The following is a 16,548-nucleotide window of genomic DNA, read 5'->3' on the forward strand; positions in this document are numbered from 1 at the left end:
CTGGTCTTATAGCTATCCTATAAAACTTCCCTTACAATTGTAAGGGTATTCTACAATCACATAGAACACTTGAAGCACTTCTCCATTTTACCCAACTTGCTTTAACTCTATGCATTAAATTTCTCCTTCAGCTTGCATAATAAATCCAAGGTATCGAAATCTACAAGTGCCATTTATTTCTTCATCATCAAGTTTAACTTTATCTCCAATATTCCTCCTATCATTACTAAAATTACATTTCATATATTCTGTTTTATTTCTACTTATCTTAAAGCCTCTAGATTCCAAAGCTTCTCTCCATAATTCTAACTCAGCCTCTATTCCATCCCTAGTTTCGTCAATTAATACAATATCATCTGCAAACAACATACACCATGGAACCTCCTTTTGAATACTCTTGGTCAATTGGTCCATCACTAAAGCAAAAAGATAAGGACTCAAAGTAGATCCTTGATGTACACCTATGGTAATTGGAAATTCTCTAGCTTCTCCATCTGTAGTCTTTACATTAGTCATTACTCCATCGTACATATCCTTAATGACATCGGTATACCTACAACATACACCCTTTTTTTCTAAAACCCACCATAGAACTTCCCTAGGTATCCTATCATATGCTTTCTCAAGGTCAATAAATATCATATGCAAGTGTCCCTCTTCTTTTCCCGAACTTTTCCATTAATCTTCTTAAAAGATAAATAGCTTCTGTGGTCGACCTCTTTGGCATAAAACCAAATTGATTTTCTGAGATCTTCGTTTCTAACCTTAATCTTTGTTCAACTACTCTTTCTCATAGTTTCATCGTATGACTCATAAGTTTAATTCCACGATAGTTATTGCAATTTTGAATATTTCCTTTATTTTTGTATGTAGGTATTAAAGTACTTTTCCTCCATTCATCTGACATTTTCTTAGTTTTTACAATTGTATTAAATAAATTAGTTAACCATATAATTCCATTATCACCCAAGCATTTCCAAACTTCAATTGGGATGTTATTTGGTCCCATAACTTTACCATTTTTCATCTTTTTTAGTGCAAACTTAACCTCGTTAACTCTAATTTTGCGAATAAATCTTATATTTTTAGTCTTTTCCTCATTTGACAATTCCAAATTTAAGCCATCTATTTGGTTTTCGTTAAACAACTTAATAAAGTAACTTCGCCTTGTAGAGACTTATTTATATTCAATTTGTCTATCTGCATGTCTCTTTTCTCTTTAGTTACCACTAATCACATAGTTTTGTTTATCTTTTAAAAAAATTTAACAACAAATTAAGATTTAACTTTTATGTTTTAAATGATCTGAATCATTTGTTTGTTTATATCAATGAGCAATTTTAGATTTAATTTTAGAAGTCATCAATATATAATCAAAACTAGTGAGATTTTGATTAAATGAATGACCTAACTTGAAGATAGGTCTCTCCTTCTATTTATAATACAAATCAAATACATTTTTAAGACCATAACACCCTTTCTAACTCTCACTAGTTAACATACTAACACACTTAATAATAATAATTCTAAAATATTTAAATAACCTTTAAAACACCCCCTCAAGTTGGAGCATAAAATCATATGCTACTAGTCCCAGCTTGTTACAAGTAAATTTAACATGAGCACCCCCAAAGCTTTGGTAAAAAAAATCAACAAGCTACATATCGGGCATCACTTAAGTGGTGGTAATGAGCTTTTGCACAAGTTTCTCGTGAATAAAATGACAATCAACTCCAATGTGCTTCGTTTGCTCATGAAATACTAGGTTGGAGGCAATATGAAGAGCAACTTGATTATCACATATCACCTCCATAGACTGAGAATGTAGAAAACCCAATTCTTCCAGCATGTTCTTCAACCAAACAAGTTCACAAGTAGTGTTTAGCCGTAACTTTGTACTTTGATTCAACATTTGACTTGACCACCACAGTTTGTTTCTTACTCTTCCAAGAAACCAAATTACCGCCAACCAAGAGACAGTACCCCGCTCTGCATTTGTATATCCTCGAATATAAGCGTGACTCCGATCTAGATATAAAATAGCTATACCAGTGCACCTTTGAGATATCTCAAGATGTGAATTACTGCGTTCTAGTGACTTGTCCTTGGAGAATCCAAAAATTAACTTACAACACTTGTTGCACAAGATATGTTCAGTTGAGTTACTGTGAGATAATTCAACTTTCCAACAAGTCTCTGGTATTGTGTAGGATTAGCCAACAAATGAACTATTTCCAACATTAACTTGCTGTTAGGATCCATGGGTGTATTAATTGGTTTGGATCCCAACATAGGACCATAACAACGATATCTTTTTTTTAGTATATGATTAGCCTAGAAAGACACATTTTATAGCATAAGGATCCAACTTATCCACCTCGAAAGTTAGTTGATGAACAAAGGACTCACACCAGAATATACGAGGAGGTAGAGAGAGTAGAGGTGAATTACGAAAAAGAATGGAGTAGGGAATTTCATCACTAAGAATAGAGGATGACATGCATTTTATAAAGTAAGGTGTGAATGATTTCTAGTGTGAGCACAAGATGATTGATGAACAATACCAAATTGAGTCAAGTAGTGAATTGAGTACTGAAATACTTTTTGGCATTATCACTCCGAAGCATTCGAAGTGCCAAACCAAATTGAGTCTTTATTTCAGAACAAAAGACACAAAATATATGGGATAAATCAGAACAATCTTTTATTAAATATGGCCAAGTCATTCTTGAATAATCATCTACAAAGGTTACAAAGTACTAGAAATCCAACTTGGACACAATTATACTTGGACCCCAAACATTACAATGGACTAACATGAAAGGGCTTGCAGCCTGTTTATTGACTTGTGAAGCAAAAGGACCCGATTATGCTTATCCAACTAATAAGACTCACAATCAAGACTAGACCATGGTCTTAAATTTCTATGAAATTTTTGAAATTTTCGTTGAAATTTCCGATTTTCGTCACCCTTGAAATCAAAATGGAAGTCAATTTCCACCTTGCATAATTTCCATCAAAATCTCAACAAATCATTTGAAATTTATTGAAATCTTGAAATTTTAGCGAAACTTGTCAAAATTTTAACTATATGATGAAATTTTATTAGAATTCAAATGAGAAATTTAGGAGTGATGTGAAATTTTTATCTTAATTTGTTTTATTGATTTTATCGAAACAAAAGATTATTACAAGTGCTTTTGAAATTATATGGAAAAAAAACTTATAGTAACATTTTATTTAACCATTCATGTCTAAACTATCATTATTATTTGTGTACTAAATAATATTTAAATGATCTATGAATTTTATTTGTATTAATTGAATATGTTTAATGTACACATCTTACAAATATGTTTGATACCCATACTATTTTACAAGTTTTCCACCTCCTACAAAACATAGATGTATTTAATTTGTAATATATTAGTCCTAAAACTTATGTCGTTTTGTTTGCTAACCATTTCTAAAGTTTCACAAAGAATTCCATGCTTTATTACTAATTTCTGTTATTTTTTCAAATCGAAATCGAAATTTCTGTTGAAATTTTCATACTTTTGGAGCTTCAAAATTTTAGTCGAAATCGAAATTTAAGACCTTGGACTAGACATAGAATTCAAATAAGGAATTGGATGCTTCAACTTTTCCAATGAAGGATGACCGAAGTGACAATGAATTTGGAGAGGTGTGGCAGCAGCAGTGTAGGCGGTAGAAGGAGATAGCAGCTCAAGGTGATAGTCCACCAGCTTCACGCCATGGTTTTAAATTGCGGTTGTGGGTAATGTCTCATAACAGTTGCTGGATGTGGGAGAAGCGGGCGTTACATAACAGGAAGCGGTCATAGCGGCCGTGAATTCTTTTTCATGCATGCATAGCCAAAATTGAAGAATAAGCATGACTCCTTTAAAACATGATTTTTAATGAATTTTGACCACTTTTATTCAACGAATAAACACTTTTTAATATGCAACATGATTTTTATACTAATTTTAGTGCATTGTTTAATGATGAAAAAAAATTAGAAATGTAATTGAAAATGAAAACGAATTAATTAGAGACATAAAATGAGTCAATATACTATTATACCTACACAATATATTCATTAGTATTAGTATGTGAAATAGTTACATTTAATAGTTCCATATAATTTTCTCGTTTTCTAGAAATTTAATTCTAAAATTTTACTATTCAAAATAACGAGAAGTCAATAACGAAGCAAGCATAAAAATTTGGGACATTAGGGGTTAGGCAATTCAGGCCCATTAAGCAATTTAAAGACTAAATAGATAGTAGTTTCATTGTATTTAATATTTAATAGTTTAACATATTCTTTTATATTTTCTAACAATTTAAAATTTTAAGTTCTAATATTCAAAATTTCAGTAGCTATGCATAGCAATTTAGGCCATTAGGGATTAGGCAATTTAGACCCATTATGCAAATTAATTAGTTAAACTATAAGCATAGCAAATAAGCAATTAAAAGTATAAGTAACTAAGTACTAAGTAGTAATTGGAAATAGTTAAGTTATAAACATTGCATAAGCTTAAGCTATAAGTAGCAAATTAATTAATTAAGCACTTAAGCTATAAGCATTGTTTAAGCTTAAGTCATAAGTATCAAATTAATTAGTTAAGCTAATAAGTTGCTTAACTTGCTTTAGCAAAAAAGAAAAAAAGAAAAAAAGAAAAAGTGGGTGGAATAAATTGTTCATGCTAGCAGTAGGCAGACCCATGAACAGGAAGTCAGGACTCAGGAACTCACGAACACAAAGCATCTCCCATTCCTGAACCCTGTTTGAAGCTCAAAGCCTCAAATCCTCTTCGGATCTACCCAAATCCCAAGTTTCTAGCTTGATTTCTTACTCGAATCTACCAAATCACTTCCAAACTCAACAACTTTCTTCCCAAATGGATAAAATTTCGAAGGGAAGGGGGTGCAGTAGATCGCCTTCATATGGGGATTTCAAGCACAAAATTCTGTTTTGGCGGCCATTGATTACTGGATCTAAGCTAGACAACCTTGGGGAGAGGGAGAACTGCAGCAAAGCTCAGAAAAATCAGGAACAAATGAGGTATTTTTCAGTATATTGGACTGTTTGGCAGGGAACGATGGTGAAACGGGGTGTAACAACCCTTAATAGAAGCGTAAGGACCGCTATCGGCCGTTTATGGCCGTGATTTTTTCCCTCACCACTATAGCAGCCCATATCAGTATCGAGGCCTTGAAATTTTGTTATGTAAAGGCTATTACGCTACGTAACGGCTGTTATTTAAAACCATGCTTCATGCCCTCCGCCAATTGTCTTCTTCATCTTCAAATTCTAAATAACCACAGAATAAGGGAAGAATGTTACTAAACAATTCGTGGGTTTGGTAATCTTGCTAACGGACATAAGATTGAAAGGTAACTTTGAAATATACAAAATTGAAGGAAGAGAAATAGAAGAAGTGAGATTTGTTGTCCCAATTCCCTTAACGGCCGTGGTGGATCTATCAGCAAGAGTAACACAAGATAAATTTTTTAGGATACTGAAGAGTAGAGAATAAATTAGGTATACCTATGATATAATTAGTGGTAGAGAAGTCTATAACCTAAGGACTAGGATATGTACTAGATGATAGGCATGCCATGGGATTATCTGTTTGGGCAGGAGATGCAATGGGAAGAGAAGCTCGTTGTGATGTTTGATACTGTTGGAACTTGGAATACTCTTCCTCTAATATGGATGTGATATGTTGCCTCCCACTTGACCCCAAAGATGTGGAGTCAGTGGTGGCTGCATTGGCAACATGTGAAGGTCTACTGTGGAGATCCCAACATTGCTCAATAGTATGATTACCTTGTCCACAATGAGCGCACTTGCGAGGAGTGCCTCTACCTCGTAAATCTCTACCACCATGACTGCTTGGACCACCTCAACAACTTTTGCAGTTGTTTGGCAGAGAACTAGAATCACCATGTTTAGCAAAGGCTATTCTCTCATAGCTATTAACAAGAGTGGGACAATGTATGCTACAGGAAGCACGAAGGACACAAGAACAAACATCGGAAAATGATGGCAGTTTTGCACTACTAAGTATCTGGGACCAAACTGCTTCAAACTCGAGTTTCAAGCCCACTAGGACTTGCAGAGCTGTCACATATTCCCTCTGCTTTTGCATATCACGGATGTTGGCGATTATAGGTTGCATGATGTTAAGTTCCTCATGAATATGTTTCGTCTCTCCAAAATTATCAGCAATGCTTCTTTGTATTGTAACTGAAAGTACTCTTGGGATAAATCATACATGTGATGTTACTAGAGTACTGAAGCTTGACATAATTCCAAATCTCCTTGCGATATGCGGCTCCATTGGATTCGACGAAAGGGAAACAATCAAGGCATCTTCCTAAGTCCACACTTCTTTTTTCCTCTCATTAGAAGGATTAGATTGGAGCAAGTGGTTAGATTTTTTTAATCTTGCTAAATAAACCTGAACAACCTTAGACCACTAAATATAATTCTTTCCATCCAACTTTTCAGTTGTTATGTGTGGCAGCTATGAAGGAAACATGTTTTTGGGATTCATAGACTCCATCCCAACATTCACAAACTAGAAACCACGCTAATGTCAAACAAGAAGAAAAATCAAAATGAATTGGAGCCATAGTTGTTAGAAATTTTTGATTCACGGATCGATTCATATGATTCTCATCAATTCCACACCAATTGGTTCGAATCTTACTAGCGAATCTAAAATAAACTAAATCGCTACCAAATCTATTGATTCAATTCGTGAATCTAGCGAATCGATTTGAATCTATCAATGTACACAATTCTAGACCTATCATATCCTGACTAGCTTGACTTGTTTAAAAGCCCTTTTTAAAATTTAAAATTTTTTTTTTTCACATGACTAGCTTCCATTCCTCGTCCACATTAGTTTTTTGTGCAAAAAAAAAAAGGAGAACTTTTGGTTTAAAAAAGAGGAGAACTTTAGGTCATATGTTGCTTTCACAAAACCATTCTTCATTTTTTGAGTATAGTGCTCAACCAATGAGAAGAAGGGGTAGAACACATACTCACAATTTGCTATGTTGATAAGATTCAAAAGTTGGCTTTTTTTTTTTTGGTATTTTAAGTATATTGTTCAATTATTATCATTTTTAAAGTTAATTTTTTTTTCTTTTTAATTCGTGAAAAAATATGGATAAAATGTTTTTTTAATTGTTGATAAAAACTATAAGTTCAGTTTTATTTTTTTATTTTTTTCTCTCGATTCCTTCCCTTAATATTTCTTCCCTTAATACACATGAAATGTGATTTTTTTTTTCAATTGTCGTATTGTAAATGTATTGTACAATTTTGAGCCAAAAAGCAAAATATTGGCTAGGGAATTAATCAGAACATGATGGAGGAAAAAAAATCAGAAAAAGGTGGCTGGAATCTCTCACATGCACTAGTGCGTGGATCTGGACTGCCGGAATTCGGCTGGCTTACAGCAGTGTGTGGGGATGTTTCTGGCTATGGATTTTGTAGGGTTAAGTCTTAGAGGGTTTTGTTTTTGGCTATATGGTTGGTTTTGTGAAATAATGAAGGGTTGAAGTGGTTCTAAGAAGTGTGGCGACGGGAGGGTGTTTTCTGATAATGGCTGAGTGTGATAGGGTCTAGGTTGGATCATGCTCTGATGACTGATACCATGTTGGATTATCACTTTACCAAAAAGCTTAAGTTGTTATTTTGTGGGCCAACAATGTATATCAAGCTTTAAAACTCTCATGCAAGTGCAGCTCGACAGCTTGTAGAGCGATAAACACTTGATAGATTAACACTCTTTATAGGGAATACAATCATTTTTTAAATACTGCACAATAAACGTGGGTAATGAGCTAGAACCTAGGACCTCTTGGTAAGCAGCTCTGATATCATGTTGAGATTTTGATTAAGTGAATGACCTAACTTGAAGATAGGTCTCTCCCTCTATTTATAATACAAATCAAATGCATTCTAATGACCATAATACCCTCTCACTAATAAACATACTAACACACTTAATAATAATACTAAAATAATAAATAACCTTTAACAAAAACTTTAACAAGATTAGTCTTGGCTTGGTTAGGTTCGTTTTGAGCTTGATTAATAAATGAGCTGTACATGAGCAAGGTTGAGCTCGGCTAGTTTAGTTAACAAGCCCAGCTCAAGCTCATTTTTAAAGAATCATTTATTAAGTGAGCCAAGCTTGAGCATGCTAAAGCTTGGCTCGGCTCAGCTGAATTGCAGCCCTGGTATGGCTAACATGTTAATAGAAACAATTTCAAATTACCAAATCTTAAAAGGAACTTTATATGTTTGACATTGGCTTACAACATGATGGAAGATTTGTCAAAATTATCAAAGCTTTGTTTAAATTTTAAACACTCAGAATTGCCCAAATCAATTGATTTATTTAATGAAACTATTGTTTTTTTTTTTTTTTCAAAATTTTGTATGAGAAATATCAATTCCTAAAAATTTCTATCAAATTTTATAAAATGGTACTATATTAAGTTTTAGTATTGGGGGAATTTGAATCGCAATTTTTAATTTCAGAGAAATTTCATTTCGTAGTTAAGATTTCAAAAATTTGCGTCAAATTTTTGCAATCGTGATCAGTGTCAGATGATTTATGGAAATTTTGTGAGATTGAAATTGAAAGCTGTTTCAATTTCAAGAGTGGTGTATAGTGGAAACTAAAAATGGAATTTTGAAAATTTTTGTGGAAATTTAAGACCATGGAATGGCCCTTGTTCTCTTGGATAGTTTCATGAGTAGTTGGGTACGTGCATTTCATGGAATTTTCTTGACAGCATTCACTATTTATTTGGTTTTTCCTTGATGGATGCGACAGGGATACCTTGCTGAGCATTGCCAAGCACTATGAAACTGGTGAGAGCCTTCCTGAAGATGTGTTTTTGAAGCTCCTTGCTGCCAGGACCTTTCATGCAGGTTCCTTAAGTCTTGGCCAGGTTAGTGTTATGGGAGTGTTATTGCTTGTTTTCTGTTTGATTAAGCTATATATTTTTGTGTTCTTGATGTGGTTTAATTTTATTAATGAGGACATGTCTGGGCTTTCCCTAGGAGTTCCATTATGCATGTCCTTGTGTTGAGATGATTCACACACTGAAAGTACTTAAGCTGTTTTTAGCTCTATCCATTTTGTGCATCATTCCTAGCAGAAAAAGTTTTGTGCAACACTTTTTCCCTGGAAAATGATATATCTCTAGATTAGATATCGAGGCTTTGTTGTAGGATGGGACATGTATGCAGAAGTGTGTGTTTCAACACCCTGGACAGTATGGCTGTCCTGGCTATTGATTCTTGTGGTGCTCATTTTTTCACTTGATGGTTTGCTTGGAGGATCTAAGAAATGATGGTCTGATTTGGACTGTCAGTTGGTGTTTTTTTTTATTTTGCCTATTTGTACTTTCTCGGTAATCAAATTCAGTAGATTCCAAAATATATTTGCTACTTTAGCTATGAACATTTTGAGACTCTGAAACGAGCACATTTTAATTTTGGAAAAGTTAGGGGAGGTCACATTGGTGACAAGGCCTTCAGTTGTCTGGTGTAAAAATTGACATCAGCGTGCACTTCTGAGTGGAGCTTTGCATGTCCAGGGCACAATCACCTTGTATGACGTCTGAATACATGCTGAACTTGCCTTATATGCATTTGGAATTTCAAATAGATTTTTGACGTTGTGCAGGTGACAGACGCATCAAATGTTTGGTGATGCATCCAAACTTTTGATTTATGTAGGAAAGGAATTCAATTGTTAAGTAAAAAAAAATATGGAAGGACAAGATGATGGAGGTTTTATGTGTCGGCTTGTGTAGTTTTAGTTTATGCATATACTTATGATTTATTGATGTGTCCCTGGAGTGTCCATGATTTTTTTTTTCAAAAATCTGAGTACATGTGCCCATATTTTATCATTTTCATGTCCTGTATCCATGTGCATGCAATGTATTCCAGATGCAAGTTGTAACTATATCATAATACCACACGAGCAATTCTATTTGGATCTTTCACTTCATGCTAGAGTACCTATATCCGATGCTTGGATTTATTCATGAAAAATTCATGAAATAGGCAAACCCAGCACTTGACACACACATCCCACAGCTATAACTGAGTCTGTGCTGTATAGCTCAAGGTAGTATTATTTCAATCATCAAATTTTTGTGATACACAACTTGGGATTTGTTAACCTTCAAATTTTGTGTAAAGAATATCCGACTTAATTTCTTTTAGTAATGGAGAAGATGCTGTCAATTAGCTTGGCTACTTTGGATGCTGTAGTAGTCCTACCCACGGTCCTGGGTGAGGTGGTCCACATAGGCCCTGGGTTTGAACCAAGTAGCTGTGCTTCTTGAGGCACTTAACAGTTTATCCTGGCTATCCCCACCTCTGAGCTGCCCTATTTAGTTTAATAAATGGCTTCATTCTAAATTGTAGCATGTCCACACCTATAACAAGTTATGTCATTTTGGATGCAAGGCAAAGTAGTAATTAGGGGTGGAATAATTGAATTTTCAATTCTATGAATGCTACAATTTATAGTTTTCTCCCATGGTGTTGTAATATTGTAGATAAGATTTGCAACTGTTGACTTGAAGCTGCATACTGAGTATGTTCCTGGTGGCTCAGAATCCATTTATGATGTTGATCATAGGGTTTGTGAAAAAACACAAGTGATTCCTCCACTGCCAGAGGACAGATTCCTTTGTAGTTTTAGCCACATATTTGCTGGTATGCTATTCTTATTGAATTTTCAGGATTTTCTTCAGTGTTTCTGCTCCGTCTGCAGAACTTTTGCTTTTGCCAATTATTCATTCACCAATTTTTTTTTTTCATTCTCAGGTGAATATGCAGCAGGATACTACAGTTACAAGGTAATATATATTTTTTTCTTATTCTGCTGCTCTACCTCAATGCAGCTGTATATAAATGAACTGCAGGCATAGAATGTATTACTGCTTTCCATATCATTTCTTTTTACCACTATTTTTTGACAAAAAATATTCTAATTTTGCAGTGGGCAGAAGTGTTGTCTGCAGATGCTTTCTCAGCCTTCGAGGATGCTGGGTTGAATGACAAGAAGGTATTGTTTGAAGGGCCAGTCTGAATAGACTGTCCCTTCTTGTGTTTTTGAGCGATTTCTCTTGATTTGTTTCAAAGCGTAGTGTAACGGTCCTAGACCCAACTCCAATGAGGTATTATCCGCTTTGGCCCACTGGCCTCACGGATTTGTCCTATAAAAGGCGTCTCGCATAGTTGGAGTCCAAACCATCTTTATAAGCCAAAGATCTCCCTAGTGTACATCCGATGTGGGCCATGATAGGTTCTCCCGTCCGATCTCTGACGTCCTTGTTAGAGTGGCTTACACCTTTGTGTAGGATCCACCCACATGATAGTATCCCTGGGTTAGCTCTAATATCGAATATTAACGGTCTTGGACCTAACTCCGGTGAGGTATTGTCCGCTTTGGTACATTGGCTTCACTGATTTGTCCTATAAAAGGCGCTTCGCATAGTAGGAGTCCAAACCATCCTTATAAGCCTAAGATCTCCCTAGGACACATCCGATGTGGGACCATGACACATAGCATGTTATAGCTTCATATATGAAAGTTATTGCATTAATGAAAGGGTTATTTATACTCAAGGCAGATCCATTTTATATATGTATTGCATTGTATTATGCATTTCAATCATGGAAATTGAAATCACTAACAAATAATATTGAATCATGGAATGGCTTTGTTGTAAGTTAGTGATGGGAACAGTTGTCCCTTTGGAAATTGTTTGGGCCATACTATTTATGCTGCTGTTTAAATGAGTCTACTTGTCTGTGCCTGTCTTGTTTTGCTTTGGTGCATGTTTTAATTTTTAATTTTTTCCCTTTTCCTGTTGTGCCCCCTTAAAATTGTGTAGAATAGGGGCAAACAGTGAAAGAAGAGTTTATGAATTCCCACTAATTGTGAAATGTGGCTTTGTCGAGTTGACTTGTAGTTTTTTCATCTGTGTCTTCTTCTTCTTCCCCCCCCCCCCCTCCCCTCCTCTTTTCCTGTTGTGCCCCCTTAAAATTGTGCTTAGAATAGGGGCAAGCAGTGAAAGAAGAGTTTATGAAGTCTTACTAATTGTGAATTGAGTTTGTTCATTTGTGCTTCAACACCACCCCCCCTCCCCTACGCACGCAGAAATGCGGCTGCTACTGGGGGAGGTAGCTTAAGATTTGAACCAAGACCTTCAAAGTGGAAGTCCGAAGCAATCAGTGTTACGTCTCCTAGGAGACAACTTATAGCATGTTAACGCTAATATGCTCTTTTCTTTTTGCCTTTTCTATAAGAAAATTTAAAACATCCCATATTCTAATAATTATTGTTGTGTATGTATGTATATATATTTTCTTTTTTAAAGGTAAAAAGGAGAGTCATTTTCTCGTCAACTGTTGGTCTTATATTTTTTTTGATTAGCAAAGAAAGTAGTCTGGGTGTGATTTTTACTTCTTATAATTATGTGCTTTCTATAATGTGAGATTTGCTTCATTGCACATCGTTAACATGCTCTGTTTCTGTAATTTCAATCTTTGTTGAAGCAATTGAGCCATATTTACCCTTATATTTTTCCAAAATTATTTATCTGTCATGTCCCACAGGCTGTAGAAAAGACAGGTCACAGGTTCAGAGAAACCATACTTGCTTTAGGAGGAGGAAAAGAACCTCTGGAGGTTAGAGATGATAAACCCCTGTACATGTTTCCATATTTGCTGTTAATATTGTTGTATAAATTTCTTGCTGGAGGTGCTTTGATTGCCCTAACTTTTTTGGGAATATGCTGCAGTAGTTTTGATTCATGTTAAGTAATAAATATCTACGGAGTGTTCTTGTTGAGATTTAATTAGGGTTTGTTAGGATCAAAGATTTTGATTGGCGAAATCGAAGGAATTGAAAATAAGGAAGAAACTCATTTTTATTTTTGTATTTTTTTTTTCTATTAAATACTATCAAAAAGGAAAAAATATTTTAATATGATTGAAAATTAAGAAATTAAATATAAATGATGTATAAAATTAAAAGTTTGTTCATTAATTTAGTATATTATTTATTTATGTACTTTCTTTTGATGGATTTTTTTTTTCTTAATATTTTTCGGCTGCTCTTTAATGTGATCTCTCTTTCTGAGCATGCGGAGTTGATTTTTGTGAAAACAGGTATTTGTGGAATTCCGTGGGCGTGAACCTTCTCCGGAGGCACTGCTCAGGCACAACGGCCTATTACTAGTCACGGCCTCTGCATGAGTTCTAAAGATCTCCTTTCACAAATTTATGTGATGTTGTCCTGTGCATTCTTTACTGTATAAAAAACTCATTTTCGAAGGGGTAAAATAATAATTTCATGAAGAGAAAATTGTCACAAGGGCGCATCGACCATGAATATGTATATATGTATATAGATGATGACGTCAATATTAGTTCTTTCACTATTCACAAAGTACATAACACCAATGCTTTTACTGTTTAAATATTATCAACAATAATACGAGAGTAACATGAATTAAGAAACATAAATTAATTTTAATAAATAAAATTTTATTGAGTGGATGATAAAAGAGTTGTAGAATGGAGAGTAATGGCATCATGAATTTGTTGAGAGTAGATGTGTTAATTAGAAATAATAAACATAATCATCATTAAGTGAATAAATAAAGTATAAGCAGTGGAAACATATAATAATGAAGACGTGAAGAAGGGGAGTGCCAAAATTGAGAGAGAGAGAGATATGGCCCAGAGGGCAATGATGAGGGTTGAGGGTGAGAGTGCCCAAAATCATGTATTTCAAGCTCATTCTTTACCCAAGTATTTCAATCCAATTTCGATCTCAAATCGCTCTTGATATGATATCATGCCCCCTCCCCCTCCCCCTCCCCCTCCCTCTCCCTCCCTTTAAAGTTGCTCCCATACCCGAATCTGCGTTTTTTGATCCTGAAGCTGAAGAATCATTTCTTCAATATTATATAGCAGCATTTGATTGTTGAAACTGTATTTCTGCACCTTGATCTGGTTGAAGTTGCATTTTTCTACAATCGAAAATGCAATCGATCTCAAACTCACCATCTCTCGACTCATAATCTAACAGGCCTCTTAAAGTTGACACTGGTTAATTGGTCTTCAATAGCATTACTTCAGAAAAAATTTTACGAATTTTCATTCTTGATAGTTTTTGGTTGTGGCCTGTGTTTTGTTATTTAAAGTATAATTTTTTTACTGTGGTACTTGATCTGGGTATGAACTTTGATTGATTTTAATTTCACTTTTGCAAAGTTGTTACAAGTAGTGCAAGCTTTTGTGGCATACTGGGATTCAAATATGAATTCACTAATCATGTCATGAATTCTCTTTCAGAGGCTACAACAAAGAAAAAATTGGCATCATTGAATGAGAAGCTTGATACCCTGGAGCATCGTTTAGAGCTCCTTGAAGTCCAAGTGAGTACTGCATCGGCCAACCCGTCACTTTTTACATGATGCTTACTGGACCATGTCATTGTATAAAGTACTTTATCAGTAAGCACAAATTTATCTACATTTGTGAAAAGAATACTTGGTTTTAAAAACCAGTTTTGAAAGTTGGATGTCCAATTATATATATATATATAAAGCAGTAATACATTCATATAGTTAATGTGCATGTAGAATGTTTGAAAAGGGCGTCTGCTATGTTTTAGGTCTTTAAGCTACCTCTACAGATTTGGAATAAGGATTTTGGCATGTTTATGAAAACAGCTACATGTGCATTACTATTGACTGTTGAATGACACTACGAAATTGTTAATGAAAGGTTTTCATGAGATTTATGCAACTTTTGATTAATCATTCTCCCACCCACTCAGTATTAAACTATTTGGATTTTCTCCTCTTGTTTTTTTTCACTGTATCTTATTGGTTTGTATAATGATGGGCAACCATTGTCATGTTTTGACCAATGTGTTCTTGGCCTCCCCTTTTCCCCGTAAATCTGTCAAGCAGAATCATATCAATGTTTACCCATGTTATCGTCAGTCTTTCAAAATTGCTGAAAGCCTCGGACAATTCAGGTGATTTTTCTAGTCTCTCCTTCACTGGTTCTACCTCTTATTCATTGCAAATCCATTTATTTTTTACTTTTACCATTTCTTCTCTTGAAATCTTACCACTCATTCTCTTTATCTGGTCCAACATTTTTGTATGTTAATGCATGAAAGGGGACTGTTAGCACTGTAGTTTCCAGAGAATTATATACCCAGGTTGAGATTTAGCCCAAGGTCTAATCTTCATGAAGAGTGGTCTTTATAATACTACATAATTTTCATATAATTTTTCATTCCATTTCAATCTCAAATCTGCTTCGTTTCATTATACCTAATTATTAGATTATAATTTAGAGTTATAATAATTTAAGATTACTATTAATTTGATATTTAATATTTAAATTCTTATCTTGCACTATAATTTAGTCATTAAGTGTATGCTCAAACCTTATCATTCAACGCCATCATCTAATAATGGTTTAACAAATGGAGTTTTTTCCCATTTTATTATTAACGATAAATAAAATATTAAATAATACTTTGATTGGGAAAAAATTTCCCAAAGTAATGCTCACGTAATCTCGCAGCTTGATGCTGCGAGATTTAAAGTGATGGGCCGCTGGAAAGACGACGTGTGGCAAGGAGAGAACCAAATCTCGCAGCTTGGAGCTGCGAGATTTAAAGAGAATAGCCAATGGGAAGTTAACACGAGGCGCATAAGGGGAGAAAATCTCGCAGCTTGGAGCTGCGAGATTTAAACAGAGAAGCCTCCCGCTGATTGAGTTGCAGAGAACTTAACTGGATGCTGCCGGAGGTGGGAGAAGGCTGGAATGCGACGGCGATGACGGTGACGATGGTTGCCAAAGTTGTTTGCAGTTGTGTGGTGTCGTGGCCAGATCTGCTGGTTCGTCGGGTGAGGTGGTGAAGTTGCCGCAAGGGAGGCTGGGCGAGTGGAGCAAAGAGCGGCAGCGGCGGCGGCGGCTACTGTTGCTGCGAGTTGCCGAGAGGTGTGGGTCGTCATTGGAGTTGCAGAGGCTTGAACTGACGGCGAGGCTCGGCTCCTTTAAATCTCGCAGCTTGGTGCTGCGAGATTTTCTCCCCTCCGCCACATGTCACCTTCTCATTGCAGCAGCCAAAGAGGTTGAGGCCGGGCTCGGCGATGAGGTGGTCGAAGAGGGTGAGGTTGAAGTTGCCGGGGACAGAGAAGACGTCGTTGATGCCGATTTCGACGAGGTGGCGACCGAGGGTGGCATCGGAGGACGCAACGACGGAGGGCGCTACGGAGCTGTGCATTGCAGTGGCGGAGCCGTTCGGTGGGTTGCCTACGTCGCCATTGTTGGGATTGCAGGTGTCCAGCGCGCAGATCTTCGAGTCCATGGCCGACAAGAAATTTTTTCCACGCGTCACCCTAAATCTCGCAGCTCCAAGCTGCGAGATTTGCTCCCTACCACGT

The 16,548-nt window shown here is 35.6% G+C and overlaps 1 pseudogene; it reads left to right on the forward strand.

Moving 5' to 3' along the window:
• The window catches only part of LOC131153329 (probable cytosolic oligopeptidase A), a 33,846-nt pseudogene extending 20,295 nt beyond the window's left edge, over positions 1 to 13,551 (forward strand).
• The last annotated feature ends 2,997 nt before the right edge of the window (positions 13,552 to 16,548 follow it).

The sequence above is a fragment of the Malania oleifera genome, chromosome 1, assembly GCF_029873635.1.
Source record: "Malania oleifera isolate guangnan ecotype guangnan chromosome 1, ASM2987363v1, whole genome shotgun sequence".
In the NCBI taxonomy this organism is placed as follows: domain Eukaryota; kingdom Viridiplantae; phylum Streptophyta; class Magnoliopsida; order Santalales; family Ximeniaceae; genus Malania; species Malania oleifera.